Below are 19,071 nucleotides of genomic sequence, written 5' to 3'. Positions count from 1 at the left end.
AGAAGATTGCAGATAAGGAAGGCGGTGCTGAGTTCGAGGGATTTGACTGAGACAAGGTGGGGGAAGGGGAAATGAGGAAACTGTAGAAATCTGAGTTCATCCCTTGTGGTTGGAGGGTTCCTAGGCGGAAGATGAGGCACTCTTCCTCCAACCATCGTGTTGCTATGGTCTGGCGATGGAGGAGTCCAAGGACCTGCATGTCCTTGGTGGAGTGGGAGGGGGAGTTGAAGTGTTGAGCCACGGGGTGGTTGGTCTGGGTATCCCACAGGTGTTCTCTGAAACGTTCCACAAGTAGGCGGCCTGTCTCTCCAATATAGAGGAGGCCACATTGGGTGCAGCGGATGCAATAGATGATGTGTGTGGAGGTGTAGGTGAATTTGTGGCGGATATGGAAGTATCCCTTGGGGCCTTGGAGGGAAGTAAGGGGGGAGGTGTGGGCGCAAGTTTGCATTTCTTGCAGTTGCAGGGAAAGGTGCCAGGAGTGGAGTTTGGGTTGGTGGGGGGTGTAGACCTGACGAGGGAGTCACGGAGGGAGTGGTCTTTTCGGAACGTTGATAGGGGAGGGGAGGGAAATATATCCCTGGTAATGGGGTCCGTTTGGAGGTGTCGGAAATGACGGCGGATGATACACTGTACATGGAGGTTGGAGGTGAGGACCAGTGGGGTTCTGTCCTGGTGGCGGTTGGAGGGGCGGGGCTCAAGGGCGGAGGGGCGGGAAGTGGAAGAGATGCGGTGGAGGGCATCGTCGACCACGTCTGGGGGGAAATTGCGGTCCTTGAAGAAGGAGGCCATCTGGGTTGTCCGGATTTGGAACTGGTCCTCCTGGGAGCAGATGCGGCGGAGACAAAGGAATTGGGAATATGGGATGGCGTTTTTACAAGGGGGCAGGGTGGGAGGAGGTGTAGTCTAGGTAGCTGTGGGAGTCAGTCAGTTTATAGTAAATGTATAGTAAATTTCCCCCCAGGTCAGGTCCACACCCCTCACCAACCCAACCTCCACTCCCGGCACCTTCCCCTGCAACCGCAAGAAATGCAAAACTTGCACCCACACCTCCCCCTTTACTTCCCTCCAAGGCCCCAAGGGATCCTTCCATATCCGCCACAAATTCACCTGCACCTCCACACATCATCTATTGCATCCACTGCACCCGATGTGGCCTCCTCTATATTGGGGAGACCGGCTGCCTACTTGCGGAACATTTCGGAGAACACCTCTGGGACACCTGGACCAACCAACCCAACCACCCCGTGGCTCAACACTTCAACTTCCCCTCCCACTCCACCAAGGACATGCAGGTCCTTGGACTCCTACATCGCCAGACCATAGCAACATGACGGTTGGAGGAAGAGTGCCTCATCTTCCACCTAGGAACCCTCCAACCACAAGGGATGAACTCAGATTTCTCCAGTTTCCTCATTTCCCCTCCCCCCACCTTGTCTCAGTCAAATCCCTCGAACTCAGCACCGCCTTCCTAACCTGCAATCTTCTTCCTGACCTCTCCGCCCCCACCCCGACCTATCACCTTCACCTCCTTCCATCTATCGCATTTCCAACACCCCTTCCCCAAGTCCCTCCTCCCTACCTTTTATCTTAGCCTGCTGGACACACTTTCCTCATTCCTGAAGAAGGGCTTATGCCCGAAACGTCGATTCTCCTGTTCCTTGGATGCGGCCTGACCTGCTGCGTTTTTCCAGCAACACATTTTCAGCTACACCTACAACAACAACCAATAATGCCTGCCACCCCCAAAGTGTAGCACAAATGTCCACTTTGCACTTTATTTCAGCTCTGATGAAGTCATCCAGACTCAAAACATTAGCTTGCTCTATCTCCATGGATGTTCTATGACCGGCTATGATCTCCAGCATATGTTTTCAGTACAGATTCCAGCAGCTGCAGTAATTTGTTCCTATATATTTAATCTTGTGACTGTACTGCATAAAAGATTGGTGGCACTAGAGATTGGAACTCATATACATTCTCATCTCTTCAAGCTTGCTTTGAATCACTGGGTGTAGTTGTTTTTTGCCTCTCTCAGGAGGTTACATTCATTGCTGGGGAGAAATAAATAACACCATGTAATTACTGATTAGGTAGACTTGACAGACCAGTTTTTTTAGCTTTTGGATGTTTGCATGCTACTCATTCAACATTATTCTATTAACCATTCATTTTCCACTGGTTATGTTGAGCATCCTTTTGCTTAGTTCTTCTCTTAATTTATTTTCATTCTTTTAAAGTGATGCATCTTGATTACAATCAGTACATATTCGATAATAGTAAATCTGGTTGTATTATGATCAATGTCTGTGAGGGATGTTGGTTCTGCAACTACTGTATGTTGTTAGGGTCCGTGTCACAATGAGCATGGTCTCTAGCTGCCTTCTTGATACGCTGGATTATGAAACGGCCATCTCTGAATCCGAACTCACTTGAGTGAGTATTCAAAGTTCAAATTTAATTTATCAAATCTCGAAACAAAATAGGACAATTTCATCTGTTACCTTTTAAACTTTCCTCAGACAGTAAGAAATTAATGGCCAGGTGGTATTATCACTGGACTGCTAACCCAGAGACGAAGGTCATGTTCTGGGGAACTGGGTTCAAATTCCACCACTGCAGATGGTGGAATTAGAATTCAATAAACAACTGGAATTAAGTGTCTAATGGTGACCACAAATCAATTGCTAAAAAAACCTATCTGGTTCACCAATGTCTTTTACGAAGGAAACTGCCATCCTTACCTGTTCTGGCCTACATGTCACTCCACACCAACAGCAATGTGGTTCACACTTGACTGACCCCTCAGTAGTTCGGAACAGGCAGCAGCGGCCCCATCCCATGAATGAATAAAACAAAAGGGAAGTGGTCAGATGTTAGCAAAGGTTTGTACCATTCCCTGATGAGTTAGCTACGTATTTATCATGTGCGATGCATGGAGTATGACAGATAAACAGAAACTTGCATAAATAAGTGCTCTTAACATGGTAAAACATTTCAAGGAACTTCCCAGGACTATTAAGAGAATAAATCTGTCACTGAGTCACATAAGCCACTTAAGCATTCTCTGTTTTTATTTCAGATTTTCCATCATCCACAGTATTTCATTTTGTAAAGGATTACATGTGTCAATTTAAATCCAAAGTGCACCTAGAATAGGTCAGCCAGGTCAATGAAACACAAACCTGCTAGTCTAATCTTCACGCCTGGGTATGTATAAAATACTTCATGTTTCACTGAAATGCAACTAGTCCATTTCATATCCAGAATGAGTGTAAAGTGACTTCTAGTATTGAAAAATCCATCCATTGTTGGTCACCCATTGACTTAAAGTGGCAGAAGCGAAAATGTGTTGCTGGAAAAGCGCAGCAGGTCAGGCAGCAGGAATCCTGAAGAAGGGCTCATGCCCGAAACGTCGATTCTCCTTCTCCTTGGATGCTGCCTGACCTGCTGCGCTTTTCCAGCAACATGTTTTCAGTTTTGATCTCCAGCATCTGCAGTCCTCACTTTCTCCTAAAGTGGCAGAAAACAATTTTGAGTGAGTCTCAGCAAACCCGCAGCAGTTCCCCCACTTAATCCTGAGTTAATGTTAAGGACTTAAAAGGACCTGAATTTATAAAAACTCCTAAGGTTGTTCTGCTTTAAGCAAGTGCTGCATTTCTCTAGAGAATGTTAAAGCAGAAATGCATGAAAAAATAGTCATATATATTATATTCACCAAAACTCTTTAGACTGCATCTTCTAAACCCATAACTACATCCATTTAGAAGGAAAAGAGGAGCGGATACTGTACATGGGAAGGCTGCTACCTGCATGTTCCCCACCAATCCACTCACCATACAAACTTCGAAATATATTACTGTTTTTTCATGTCATTGCATCAAAATCCTGGAATTCTCTCCCTTACAACATTGTTTCTCTAACCCAGCACATCAATTGCAATAATTCAAGGAGGCAGCTCACTACCACTTTTTCAAGGAAAACTAGAGACTAGGATTAAATGCAGCCAGTGACACTAACATTCCAAAAGTGAATGGCAACCTGCACATTTTTAAAACGACACCATTTTCTGGTTTCTGCTGTCAGACTAAAATCAAATGTTTTGTCCCTTTCAGACCATCTTGGCCATTTTTTAAAAATCTCATTCATTTGATGTTACTAGTTAGACCTACATTTATTGTCCATTCCTAATTGATGGGAATGTTGTGCTACTTTCTTGATGTTGTGCTACTTTCTTGAACTACTGCAGTCCATTTGGTACAGATACTGCTTGGTGTTGCTGTCAGGAAATTCAGTGACAGTGAACAAATGATTTATTTCCAAGCCAAGCTAATGAATGGCTTGGCGAGCAACCGGTAGGAGATGTTCGCATGGATCTATTGCCCCTATTCTTCTAGATGGTAATAGTTGCAAGTTTGTAAGGCACTTTTGAAAAAGCTTTAGTGTGTGCCTTTTAGATGGTACACATTGCTATCACCGTGTATCAATAATGAGGGACTGCATGGAAGCCAGTCAAGTGGCTTGCTTTCCCCTGAATAGTGTCAAATTCTTTGAGTGTTGTTAGAACTGCAATTATCCTGGCAGATGGGCAGTATACGTCACACTCCTAACATGTGCCTTGAAGATGGAGGACAGTGAGGAGGTGAGTTACTCATTGCAAGGTTCCTGGCTCCAGACCTGTCCTTGTATCCACAGTATTTTTATGGCTAGTCCATTTCGGTTTCTGTTTGGTTTCTATATAGAAGTTTCTTCCACTATCTATATCTTTTTCTTCCCTATTTTCAGACCCAGGATGTAAATGTTTTGATGTGGTATAAAAGGAGGCCACCAAGAACAGTACTGTGAGGAACCCTATCCCCACAGACTGCAGCAGTTTAAGAAGCCAGCTCACTAACACCAACTCAAGAGTAATTAAATAAGCAATAAATACTAGCGTAATTAGCAATGCCAACATCCCATGGATGAAAAAATTATAAACTAGCAATGTTATAAACATAACACTTCTGAACAGGTTGATTAAAAAGAAAATTAAGGGGAAAGACACAAAAGGAAATTAGGTTTGGCTGGGGATGGGGATTAGTTGATGAGAGATAGAAGGAAGTGGATGATGGTTGAGCTATTCCCATCTATAGAGAAGGTTTAAACGTCTGGCAACGAAAGATAGCAAGTTCTGACAAAACAAAGTTGTGATGCTGCCTTCCTGATACTTGTAAGTAGTTCGCTCTTCAGACATATCCAATAACACGGCACTGTCTGCCACAGTCTATCTGGATTGTTACAGATCGAATGAGTCTTCTTACAGTGCAGCGATACATGACTCATTCCCATGGAACTCCTCTTGATCCTCCCTTAGGGTTATAAGAATTTCTAAAGAACAGATAATGGGATTACTTTTAGACAATGATCCACTTTTAAGATCAGTAATGTCGAATATAGAGAATCAGCTTCAGAACTTGGATTAAAGCTTAAATTTGGATTAAGGCTTAAATTTGGATTCAGATTAAGCACTGAAAAGTCAATGACAAGTCCAAAAATTGCATTATGTATTTATTGTATCAATAGAAATCACTGCAAGAAGCAGGATTGCAAATGAGCTTTTTGATATAGAAGTACCATATTGATGAAGAATATTGGAAGGGACCATTTCCATTACCTTAATGAGATTTGCACTTGGAGCAGCAATTGCCTCCTGATATCAGTGCTACCAACCAGCACCATCAAAAATAGCTTATTTGATTATTTACCTAAGAGCTACTTATTTCTTGAAGTTTGGGTCTTACATGTCCTACATGGCAACCCTGCTTACAGTGAAAGATATTTTATTGACTAGGAAGCACTTTGGACATCCTGAGGTAAAACAAGACAAATAAGTACACATCCTAGAAATGGGCACATAGAAAACTGCTTGCTATATGCTTGGAATATTTAAGTTAAGCATTATTACATTTCATCAAGACGTCAAATTCTCTGACATTCTCACCAATTTCAGATTCACAAATTAGTGAGGCCAGATTAATATTTCAAGCTGAGATCACTAGTTTATAACTTTTTTCATTCCTGGGATGTTGTCATTGCTAATTAATTAACATTTGTCACTCATTTAATTGCTCTTGAGAAGCTGGTGATGAGCTGCCTTCTTAAACTGCTGCAGACTGTGGGGGACGGAGATACTCTCGGTGCCATTAAGAAGGGAGTTCTAGGATTTTGATGCAGCGTTACTGAAAAGCAACTGCAATATACTTCCAAGCCAAGATGACATGTGAGAAGAGGGGGAGTGGCATTTTTGATAAGGGATAGCATTACAGCTGTGTTGAGGGAGGATATTCCCAAAAATACATCCAGTGAAGTTATTTGGGTGGAACTGAGAAACAAGAAAGGGATGATTGTATTATAGACCCCCTAATAGTCAGAGGGAAATTGAGAAACAAACTTGTAAGGAGATCTCAGCTGTCTGTAAGAATGATAGGTTGGTTATGGTAGGGGATTTTAACTTTCCAAACATAGACTGGGACTGCCATAGTGTTAAAGGTTTAGATGGAGAGGAATTTGTGCGTACAAGACAATTTTATGATTCAGTATGTGGATGTGCCTACTAGAGAAGGTGCAAAACTTGACCTACTCTTGGGGAATAAGGCAGAGCAGGTGACTGAATTGTCAGTGGGGGAGCACTTTGGGGCCAGCGACCATAATTCTATTCGTTTTAAAATCGTGATGGAAAAGGATAGACTAGATCTAAAAGTTGAAGTTCTAAATTGGAGAAAGGCCAATTTTGACAGTATTAGGCAAGAACTTTCGAAAGCTGATTGGAGGCAGATGTTCGCAGGTAAAGGGACGGCTGGAAAATGTGAAGCCTTCAGAAATGAGATACGAGAATCCAGAGAAAGTATATTCCTGTCAGGGTGAAAGGGAAAGCTGGTAGGTATAGGGAATGCTGGATGACTAAAGAAATTGAGGGTTTGATTAAGAAAAAGAAGGAAGCATTTGTCAGGTATAGACAGGATAGATCGAGTGAATCCTTAAAGAGTATAAACGAAGTAGGAGTATACTTAAGAGGGAAATTAGGAGGGCAAAAAGGGGACATGAGATAGCTTTGGCAAATAGAATTAAGGAGAATCCAAAGGGTTTTTACAAATACATTAAGGACAAAAGGGTAACTGGGGAGAGAATAGGGCCTCTCAAAGATCAGCAAGGCGGCCTTTGTGTGGAGCCACAGAAAATGGGGGAGATACTAAATAAATATTTTGCATCAGTATTTACTGTGGAAAAGGACATGGAAGATATAGACTGTAGGGAAATAGATGGCGACATCTTGCAAAATGTCCAGATTACAGAGGAGGAAGTGCTGGATGTCTTGAAACGGTTAAAGGTGGATAAATCCCCAGGACCGGATCAGGTGTACCCTAAAACTCTGTGGGAAGCTAGAGAAGTGATTGCTGGGCCTCTTGCTGAGATATTTGTATCATTGATAGTCACAGGCAAGGTGCTGGAAGACTGGAGGTTGACAAACGTGGTGGCACTGTTTAAGAAGGGCGGTAAAGACAAGCCAGGAAACCATAGACCGGTGAGCCTGACCTCAGTGGTGGGCAAGTTGTTGGAGGGAATCCTGAGGGACAGGATGTACATGTATTTGGAAAGGCAAGGACTGATTAGGGATAGTCAACATGGCTTTGTGCATGGGAAATCATGTCTCTCAATCTTGATTGAGTTTTTTGAAGTAGTAACAAAGAAGATTAATGAGGGCAGAGCAGTAGATGTGATCTATATGGATTTCAGTAAGGCGTTTGACAAGGTTCCCCATGGGAGATTGATTAGCAAAATTAGGTCTCATGGAATAAAGCGAGAACTAGCCATTTGAATGCAAAACTGGCTCAAAGGTAGAAGACAGAGGGTGGTGGTGGAGGGTGTTTTTTAGACTGGAGGCCTGTGACCAGTGGAGTGCCACAAGGATCAGTGCTGGGTCCTCTACTTTTTGTCATTTACATAAATGATTTAGATGTGAGCATAAGAGGTACAGTTAGTAAGTTTGCAGATGATACCAAAATTGGAGGTGTAGTGGTCAGCAAAGAGGGTTACCTCAGATTACAACAGGATCTGGACCAGATGGGCCAATGGGCTGAGAAGTGGCAGATGGAGTTTAATTCAGATAAATGTGAGGCGCTGCATTTTGGGAAATAAAATCTTAGCAGGACTTGTAAGGTCCTAGGGAGTGTTGCTGAACAAAGAGACCTTGGAGTGCAGATTCATAGCTCCTTGAAAGTGGAGTCGCAGGTAGATAGGATAGTGAAGGCGGCGTTTGGTATGCTTTCTTTTATTGGTCAGAGTATTGAGTACAGGAGTTGGGAGGTCATGTTGCGGCTGTACAGAACATTGGTTAGGCCACTATTGGAATATTGCGTGCAATTCTGGTCTCCCTCCTATCGGAAAGATGTTGCGAAACTTGAAAGGGTTCAGAAAAGATTAACAAGGATGTTGCCAGGGTTGGAGGATTTGAGCTATAGGGAGAGGCTGAACAGGCTGGGACTGTTTTCCCTGGAGCACCGGAGGCTGAGGGGTGACCTTATAGAGATTTACAAAATTATGAAGGGCATGGCTAGGATAAATAGACAAAGTCTTTTCCCTGGGCTGGGGGAGTCCAGAACTAGAGGGCAGAGGTTTAGGGTGAGAGGGAAAAGATATAAAAGAGACCTAAGGCGCAACTTTTTCACGCAGACGGTGGTACGTGTATGGAAAGAGCTTCCAGAGCATGTGGTGGAGGCTGGTGCAATTGCAACATTTAAGAGGCATTTGGATGGGTATATGAATAGGAAGGGTCTGGAGGGATATGGGCCAGGTGCTGGCAGGCAGGACTAGATTGGGTTGGGATATCTGGTCGGCATGGACAGGTTGGACTGAAAGGTCTGTTTCATGCTGTACATCTCTATGACTTGGAGCAAACCTGCAGGTAGCAGTCTTCCCTGCATCTGCTAGATGGTAAAAATAATGGGTTTGGAAAGAACTTTTGGAGGAGCCTTGGTGAGGGACTGCAATACATCTTATATAGATGGTGCAAAATACTGCCACTGTATGGTGGTTACAAAAGGAGTGAAGATTGAAGTGATGGATAGGGTGCCAATCAAACAGTCTGTTTTTGCCTGGATGTTGTCAAGTTTTTTCAGTGTTGTTGGAGCTGCAAACATTAGGCAAATGGATAGCATTCCTTCACATACCTGACTTGTGCTTTGTAGATGGTGGACAGACATTATGGAGTCAGGATGTGAGGTCCTTGCTGCAGAACCTGAACCTCTGAACTGCTCTTGTTGGCACAGGATTTATTTAGTTAGTCCTGTTCAGTTTCTGGTCAATGGCAACTCCCCAGGCTCTGGGGATTCAGCGACGGTAATAATAATTGAATGGAAAGGGAGATGGTTTGTGTTGGTACAATAGCTTTAAGAGGTATATTTTGACTTTTTTTTTAAGAAGGGAAGTTGAGATAGAGATAGAATTGTCTGCTCCAAGCCAATAAAGTAAACAGCTTGTGAGACCTTGGAGTTTTTTTTTTAAGTTGTATGACTAGGAAGGGTTTGGAGGGATTTGGGCCAGATGCTGACAGGTGGGACTAGATTGGGTTGGGATATCTAGTCAGCATGGACGGGTTGTACCGAAGGGTCTGTTTCCATGCTGTACATCTATCTCTATGAGTCCAAGTTGGAACAACAGAAGCAGCATTAATGGGTGGGGTCAACCTCCCATAAACCAGGATTTTAGTTTAACTTTCAGTAGTTGTTAGGGTTTGGAAGCTGCTATACATCGCTCCCTGCTACAGCAAAATGCTGGAGCACTCTCTCTCAGTTTTCTCTTTTGTTCTTTCTTCCTAGACTAGAGAATTGCATGGGAGATGATCTATTTTACTAGGAAGGGTTTGCCTTTGCCAAGGGTGTGTTTATGGAATATAACTATATTGGAATAATTGCTGGTTAGTAGATAAAGTTAAATTTTCCAATGGTGTTAAATTATTCCAATTCTTTCTTTTGCTTATATTTTAAACTATAGCATAAGAACAAAGTATGTTTTCCTTCAAGCCTGACAGTTTGACCAAACTGCATCTCGAACACATTGCCTTACACCTGCCTTTAAAAGTAAGGAAAAGGTGGGGTCTAGGCTATGTTCTTTATATCTATATTGAGATATTGGGGGCGGGGGGGATTAATCTGTTCCACAACAAATTGGCGGCTCTTGTCAGGATCTAAATCTCTAATTCCACATTGGGTTTAGGATTATTGGATTCTAAAGATAATGAGTGGTGAATGTTTGTGTTCTCTTTTAAGGTGCTGCATTTGGTTAGTTTTAAGAGGGTGCAGTACCTTGTGTAGTAATGGCTCTTTCACTAAGTTTCCTGCGGGTGGAAGAAGTCACTTTGGGAATTTTACAGAAAGTGAGCAAGGCAAATCTTTTGGAATTGGCAGACAAGCTGGAGTTGAGGTTGCCTTTGTCTGTGCAAAAAAGGGGAGGTAATTGCTGGAATAGCTTGTCATTTACGATTGCCAGAAATGTAATTAGAATCTTTGGAAATAGCTAAAATTCAGTTGCAAATGATGCAGCTTAAATTGGAGGCAACAGAAAAGAGAAAAGGAAATGAAACAATTTGAATTTCAATTGAAGGAAGAAAAGCAGAAAGAGATAATAGCTGTAGCAGAGGAAAAAGAAAAGGAAAGGAATGCCTTACCAGAAGACAGGGAGAAAGAATGTTTTTGAATTTTGGGGGTTTGAAGTGAAAACTCAAGGTCAACATAAAATGGCAGAGGTAGAAGGGAAAGGTGGGTGTAGTGATGAGGACAGTGATGGAGAGCAATCCCATTGTAACCAAAGGCCTGGTGAGGATCTGTTTAAATATGTCAAAGCATTGCCTCAGTTCGACTGGAAGTGGCTAAGCAAATGAAATGTCCGTGACCACGTGGATATTATTAATCCAAACAAAGTTGGTAGTTAGAGATAGTGATACAAACACCTCCCTATCAGTGGAGGTATCTGGAGAATATGATGAGGTGAAAAATGCCATCTTAAGGGCATATGTGCGAGCATCAGAAGTCAACAGACAATGTTTTAGGAATCTGAGGTGGTAAACCGGTCAAACGTACACAGTTTGAAAAGGATCAAATATAACATTTTGATAGGTGAATAAAGGCATTGAAGATAGATCAATCTTATGACGCTTTAAGAGAGACTTTTAGAAGAGTTAAAAATTCACTTTTTGAAGTAGTAAGGACTCATATAGAAGGGCAGGGAGATAAAACAGCAAGATTAGCAGCAGAAACGGATGGTTAGGAATTGATTCATAAATCTAAGTTTGGCTGACATCCACTTCAATCTAGGAGGGATAGAAATTGGGGAAAAGAGAAATCCTCAGATGGTAAGGGAAAGAGAGATCTCAGCAAAGACAGTAAAAATAGTTTACCATGGGTTAAAAAGGAAGTCTACGAGGGAGAAAGAGAAGTGACAAGCTCAGATGTTTTCACTTATTAAAGTAGGCCACATGAAGTCACAATGTTGCTAGTTTAGCTAAAGCACTGGGAAGACAGATGTAGGAAAACAGGATAAGCCAAGATGTTTTGTTAAAGTAGTAAAGGAAAGCACAGTGGAAGCTAAAAAGCTGCACCAGAAAATACAATCAGAGTAGGGGTTGGTTGAGAATAAAGTGCCAAATGTCTTTAAAGAATTGCATGAGTGAGGTTTACTCATGTATGCCAAGAGCAGCAACAAATGAAATTAAAATTTTCAGCAATGTAGGAGCAAGTCAATCTTTGACAGTAGAAGATGAGGAGATATGTAATTCGGAAGGAGTATGTATTACCAGAAAAGGTGGTTTTATGTGGAATTCATAGTGAGTAGTGTTCCATTGTGTAACGTGTGGTTGGATATTTCAGTAAATATCCAATTGTTGTCAGAGTAATAGAGAAAATTTTTGTTCCAAAATTATAGTATATCCTCGGTAAAGATACAGCTGGATCACAGATGGGAGTATTATTACTGTGGTTGAAAAGCCAGTGGAAAGTCAGACATCTGAGGTGTTACAGGAAGTACATCCTGGGGTTTTTCCTGACTGTGTGGTACAAGGTCACTAAGCTACAGGTTAAAACAGGAGCAGAAATCAAGGAGTACAGATGAGGGAAGTTGAAGTTCAATTTATCAGAAACTGCAGGTGGCTCTGGGATAACGCATGTTTCGGCTGCTTGATTTGACCAGAACGCCATTGAAGAATTAGGGAACAGTATTTTTGGGAACGTTTAGATCCGTTGGAAATAGGGTGGTTCCAGCGGGGATAGGTTCATGTGCCTTGTTTGGCACATGCACCGAAACCTCTCTACCGTTCCGTGCATGCACAACGTTGATACTTGTCTTTGTGCCATTTTGCACATTTGTGACTTTGGTGCTGGTCTTCATGCTGTTCTGCGCATGTATCAATGTCAGCTGCTGACTGCGCAGCGTTCCGAGAGAGGTATTGTAGAAGGAGCAACTTTCTTACTTTTTTTTTTAAAACGCACTGTGTTAAATTTACTTTGGTTTCATTATATTTAGACTGTGCTATACTTAATTTCTTTCGTCTTTTGGGTGATTTTTATGAGCGATCATGAGTGATATTATTTGCTGGTCTGTCCCTAACCCCACTTTTTTCCATAAACCCCATTATTTCTATTAAGTGAGGTTTCACTAGAATGCAATTATGAAGTTATAGGTGAACTACCTGTATGTTTGTTCATGGTTGAGAAAATAAATAAGAGGTGGAGGAAAAAAATTGATATTTTTAAGTTTAGAGAAATTAACTCAATTGCAAGAGCAAGATGAAAAACTAAAGCAGTTGTACCAAAAAAGGAACACAGTAGAAAATATGAATTTATCGCAGAATGTTACGATCTTAAAAATGGAGTCTTGATGAGGAAATGGAGACCATCACATGTTCAGGTGAATGAAAAATGGGTAGAAGTTCAACAAGTTGCATTACCATGGGTTGTAGAAAGGTCGTCTTGTAGGTATCACATGAACTTCCATTTGGGAGTCAGGCAAGCTCAAGTCAAACTCCAAAAACATTTTTATTAGCCTGGATTGCATACAGGAGTGGTGCAATTTTGCCGGACATGTCATACGTGTCAGGTAATTGGAAAAATCTCAGGTAGTGATAAAGCAGCACCATTATTTGCATTTAAAGAGCCTTTTTCCAAGAGTCTTAATTGACTGCATAGGTCCCCTACTGCAAACAAAAAGTGGGAGTCAGTATTTATTGATCATAATGGATGTATCTGCAAGATGTCCAGAAGCCATTCCATTTCAGAATACACAACTAAAAGGATTGTAAAAGAGTACTCTTTTTTTTTCCACTAGATACGGACTACCCACAGAAAGACAATCAGATCAACATTCAAATTTTGTATCAAAAAGTTATTCAAGGAAGTTATGAATAACTTGAGAATAAAACAATTCAAATCCACTACATATCATCCAAAAGTGCAGGGAGCAATAGAACAGTGATATCAAACTTTTAAAACCATGTTAAGGACTTAGAGTCAAGCATATCCAGTGGATTGTGATAAAGGAATTCCATTTGTACGTTTTGCAATTAGGGATACACCCAATGAATCAACTACATTCAGTCCATTTGAATTAGTTTTATGGGCATGAGGTGCGAGGACTACTGAAATTATTTACAAAAATTGGTGAGTTGGACTATTTAGTCCAAATTTTAGGGAAATATTAAATAGAGCAGGTGAGTTGGCTCAATAACATTTAAAAGTAGCACAGCATATGATGGAACAGGAATTAGACAAGACATCAAAAATTTGCAATTTTGCTGGTGGAGATAAAGTGTTAACATTACTACCAGTGGAAGTTGGACCTTGTCAAATCGAAAAGAAATTGAATGAGGTGAATTATGTGATAACTCAATTCTGAAACTGAGTATGTCAGCATTAAACAGAAGTTGTATTGCATGTCGGCTCAGCTATGCAATAAACGTCATTCTAAATTAGAAGCTCTGAAATATTAACAAGTAACTTCTCTGCTTCAGAATAATAGCTTCAGGGTAAGTGTATATTCATACCCTTCAGATCTAAAGGCTAACCTGACTGATTCTCAGGAAACCTAGCACTTAGCTACAAAAAGATGTTGCAAATCCAAAATGCGACTAGTGAATAATAAGGTCAGATGAACAAATTCTCACCTTGTATAAAAGTCGAGGACTTATGCCACCATACTAACTCATTTTGAGCCAAGTTTAAATTGAAATTTATGATTACCACTTCCTCATACCAACATCTGGGCTGAAAATATTTACAAATGACATTGCAACATGTGAAGGATACAAATGAGGTTGACAATATCTCAGCTTGGGAAATTGCAAACAATAGTGTCATAAGATATTTGCAGGTAATTGTTAATCAACCTGTTCAGAAATGTTCTGACATACTTCTTGAACAAGTTAGACTTGAACACAGGACATGTGACCCAGAGATAGGGAAACTACCACTGCCCAGAAGATAGTTATATTTTAATCAAAAAAGTGTCATGTAAGAGGTGAATATTCTTAGCTAATCATTAGTCATTTTTAGATGCTGTCAGATCACATATAGCTAGGACCTGAGAGAATGTTTCAGGATTATAACTTATAAATGCAGACATTTATTGGCTATTTACAACAGCATGGTTTACAGCTTGTTTAAATCAAGTCTCGTCTTGGTATTAATGCAGAGAAAACTTGTAAATTAAACAAATTTGCAATTTTACATACATTCTCTCAGGCAGGAATAGGTCAGAGAAATTTTCAATAAATTGGAGCGTCAACCAAAGTCTCTATAATACAAGAGAGAAGTCCATCAAAAAATCTTTGAAAGATACATTCTTTGAGTAATGCAGAATAAGACTCATTGTGCATGGATTCTGGAATAAGCATGCTAGATTAGATTAGATTAGATTAGATTCTCTACAGGGTGGAAACAGTCCCTTCGGCCCAACAAGTCCACACCAACCCTCCGAACAGTAACCCACCCAGACCCATTTCCCGCTGACTAATAATACTATGGACAACTTAGCATAGCCAATTCACCTGACCTGCACATCTTTGGATTGTGAGAGAAAAATAGAGCACCCGGAGGAAACCCACACAGACATGGGGAGAATGTGCAAACTCCACACAGTCACCCAAGACTGGAATCGAACCTGGGTCCCTGGCACTGTGAGGCAGCAGTGCTAACCACTGAGCCACCGTCCCACCCATGTTGAAGCAATGCATTGAGTGGGCTACAAAGCAAACTCAATTTGAGTTTTGAGCAAGTCAGTCTTTGGAATTTATATGCTAAAAAATGGAGAATGAAGGGAAACCTCACCGAAGTCTGATCTCTGTCTTAGCAACTGATTTACTCAGCCACACCTTCACCTCCACGTTTGATGTGCCAGTCTACGTTAAATCCATTACCTCTCTCTTCCTGCACATTCTCCCCAGTAGACTTAATCTCTGTCCCTTAAGTTACAAGCAACACAAACTTGAAAGGCCATGACAGACGTCTAGTTTCTCCATTAACTGCCAGACCTGATTCAATCACTTAAAGGACTACCATATCCTGCTCTCCTCTATTAAAATTCCAAGTATTACCCCGGCTCCTTTTCTTGACTGTAATCTGTCTCTTAAGCCACCTCTGTGCCAATCCCTACAATGAGTCCAAGCAGCTCATGGGAATCCTTGTCACTAAGACAATATAACCAGCATCCTCTGCATTGCCCCTCCATTTAACTAGCTCACTGATCAAACAATGAATGTTCAGCCTACCATGGTTCTGACTCTCAGCTTTGTCTAGTTTCACTCCTACTTGCCCATAAATCCTCTTGAGCCCAGCTTGTCATGAGATCTGCTGTTCACTTGATCTTGCTCCCACTATGCTGCTTGACCTAACTTCCCTTCCTGATCCATGTTAGCCAATATAGCAAAATGTTTCAATTTATCAGGTGCCATCCGTCTTCTAACTTTGCCATCATTACCCATTGCCTCAAAAAGAAACCCTTGACCCTACTATCCTTGCAAATTATTGTTTCATCTCCAATCTTTTTTTCCTATCCAAAATTATTGTAATATCCCCAACTTTCCGAGAACACTATGTTTGAATGAAGTTTTCACCCATGCTAGAGTACTGAAATAGCTTTTATCAATGTCACAAGTAGCACCTCATATGACTAAGACAAAGTTCCTTGTCCTCTTGGCCGATGTGCAATATTTGATATAGTTGACAAATACCATCCTTCTCCAATATCTCGTCACTGTCGTCCAACTTGGTGGGCTGATTTTACCTGGTTCCATTTTTATCCACCTAAACATAGGTAGAGAAACTGCTTCCCATTGTTCCAAGTCAGGTGCAAAGCCCCAGGCCCTGAATCTGGCTCTCTAGAACATAGCCACCTCTCGACCTTCGTCTTCTTTTCTAAGGCAATCCTTTAAACATATCACTTTGGGCAAGCTTTGATTATCTGACCTAATATCTCCTTAACATGGCTCAGCGTTATACATTGCTTCACAATACTCCTATGTAAACAATAGACAATAGGTGCAGGAGTAGGCCATTCTGCCCTTCAAGCCTGCACCACCATTCAATATGATCATGGCTGATCATCCTTAATCAGTATCCTGTTCCTGCCTTATCTCCATAACCCTTGATTCCACTATCCTTGAGAGTTCTATCCAACTCTTTCTTAAATGAATCCAGAGACTGGGCCTCCACTGCCCTCTGGGGCAGAGCATTCCACACAGCCACCACTCTCTGGGTGAAGAAGTTTCTCTTAGCAGGTTTCATTACTTTAAAATATATTGTACAGATAAAAATTGTTTGACTTTGGAAATTTCTATTAGGTTTGAAGACTAGACTCAGTTTAATATTAAGGGAGTTAGAAATATATGCAATTTAAACACATTTTAATAATTGAAAGCCATGGCAAATTTGAAAGAATTGACTGAATTTCTTTTTGGAGGAAATAAAGGTCCATTGTCCCAGCTTCTCATTAAAGAAATTAATCAATGATTCAAAAAGGGTGGGTAGATAGGCCAGCAGTATACCTCTGCCCAAAACATTCTGTTTCTAAATATCTTTAAAATTTGAAATTTTAGCCCAGTGACATCCCATTGGGCAGTTCATAACTATCATTTCCAACATCTGTGACCTCTCCATACCTGACCTACTTAGCATCTTCAAAGAAAAAGCAGCTGACTATATTGAGAGTAGTAATTTCAAAGTCTGAAAACATTTTAATGCATTTTCTTCTTGAAAACCTGAGGTATCTATCATGGCTAATGTACCAAATTTTGGTAATAATTATGTATAATTGTATCCATCTGCACTAATGCATTATCTTTGAAAACATTTGGACAAGGTTATTGGGACATATTTTTCAAGCTAAGGTGCAATTATTTCTTCCAATATGGTTACATTAGCATTAGTGAGTGTATCACACCAAAGAATCCAACAGGAGTGTACCTTTGATAACAAATGAAATTTCATAGACTAAATCTTCATACAAAAGCCTTCATGACTTGCATGTTATTCAAGCCTGTTTGAATATGTTCAATCATGTTTCTCTAAATTCCCTAATATCAAGTTGTCTCCTAGTCTCCTGAGAACAGCAACTAATAGTTATATACATAGAAACAGTAAATAGGAGGAGTAGGCTATTCGGCCCTTGTCATTTAATGTGATCATAGTTGGTCATCTAATTCTGTACTCCCGCTTTCTCTCCACATCCTTTAGCTTGAAGAACTATATCCACCTCCTTCTTGACAACATTGATTGTTTTAGCATCAACCATTTTCTGTGGCAGAGAATTCCACAAGCTCACCATTCTCCGGGTGAAGAAATTTCTACCCATGTCAGTCCTAAATGGCTTACCCCATATTCTTCAACTATGCCCCCTGATTCTGGACTCCCCCATCATTGGGAACATTCTTCCTGCATTTGCCCTGTCCAGCCCAATTAGAATTTTATAGGTTTCTACAAGATTTCTCCCCATTCTCCTGAACTCAAGTGAATATAGTGCTAACCAATCCAATCTCTGTTTATACATCAGTCCTGCTATTCCAGGAATCAGTCTGGTCAATCGTCATTGCACACTCTCAGTAGTTTGAGCATTGTTCCTCAGATAAGGAGACGGTCAGTACTCCAGCTGTGGTCTCACCAAGACACTGTACAATTGTAGCATGCTATTCCTGCTTCTATTCTTGAATCCTCTCACTATGAAGGCCAACAGACTATTTGCTTTCTTCAATGCCCACTGCACATGCGAGCTTACTTGCAGTAACTGGTGTACAAGGACACTCAGGCCCAAGTTGCATCTCCTCCATTCCAAATCTATTGCCTTTCAGATAATAAACTAACTCACATTTATCCACATTATATTTCATCTGCCATGCATTTGCCCACTCACTCAACTTGTCCAAATCACACTGAAGCATCTCTGCATCCTCTTCACAGTTCACCCTCCCACTCAGCTGTGTGTCATCTGAAAACTTGGGCATCTACATTTAGTTCCCTCATCTAATTCATTAATATATATTGTGAACAGCTGGGATCTACACACTGATCCTTGAGGTATTCTATAAGTCACTGGCTGCAACTCAGAAAATGATCTGTTTACTTCTGTTTTTTGCTTCCTGTCTGCCAATCAGTTCTCTATCCAAGTCGGTACACTATCCCAATGCTATCCGCTTTAATTTTACATGTTAAGCTCTTATCGGAGACCTCACCAAGAGCCTTCTGGATGTTCAAGGAAACCACATCCAATGGCTCGTCCTCAACAACTCCAGTCATTATATCCTTAAATAAATTCCAATAGGTTTGTCAAGCATGACTTTCTTTCATAAATTCGCACTGACACTGTCCAGTCCCATTACTGTTTCTCAATCCTCTGCTATTAAAGATTTTGTAATGCATTCTAACTTTTTCGCTACAACTATCTTCAATGTAATGAAAGATGGCCTTTAACAGGAACATCATAAAGCAATGTATAACAGTCAGCTATACAAGAAGCTATTAGGTAAAATGATCAGAAGCTTGACCAAAGTGGTAGATT

Source organism: Chiloscyllium plagiosum, unplaced genomic scaffold (genome assembly GCF_037043375.1).
Source record: "Chiloscyllium plagiosum isolate Xiang-an unplaced genomic scaffold, Cpla_swu_hap1 HiC_scaffold_2, whole genome shotgun sequence".
NCBI lineage: Eukaryota > Metazoa > Chordata > Chondrichthyes > Orectolobiformes > Hemiscylliidae > Chiloscyllium > Chiloscyllium plagiosum.
This window is presented reverse-complemented; position numbering follows the sequence as displayed.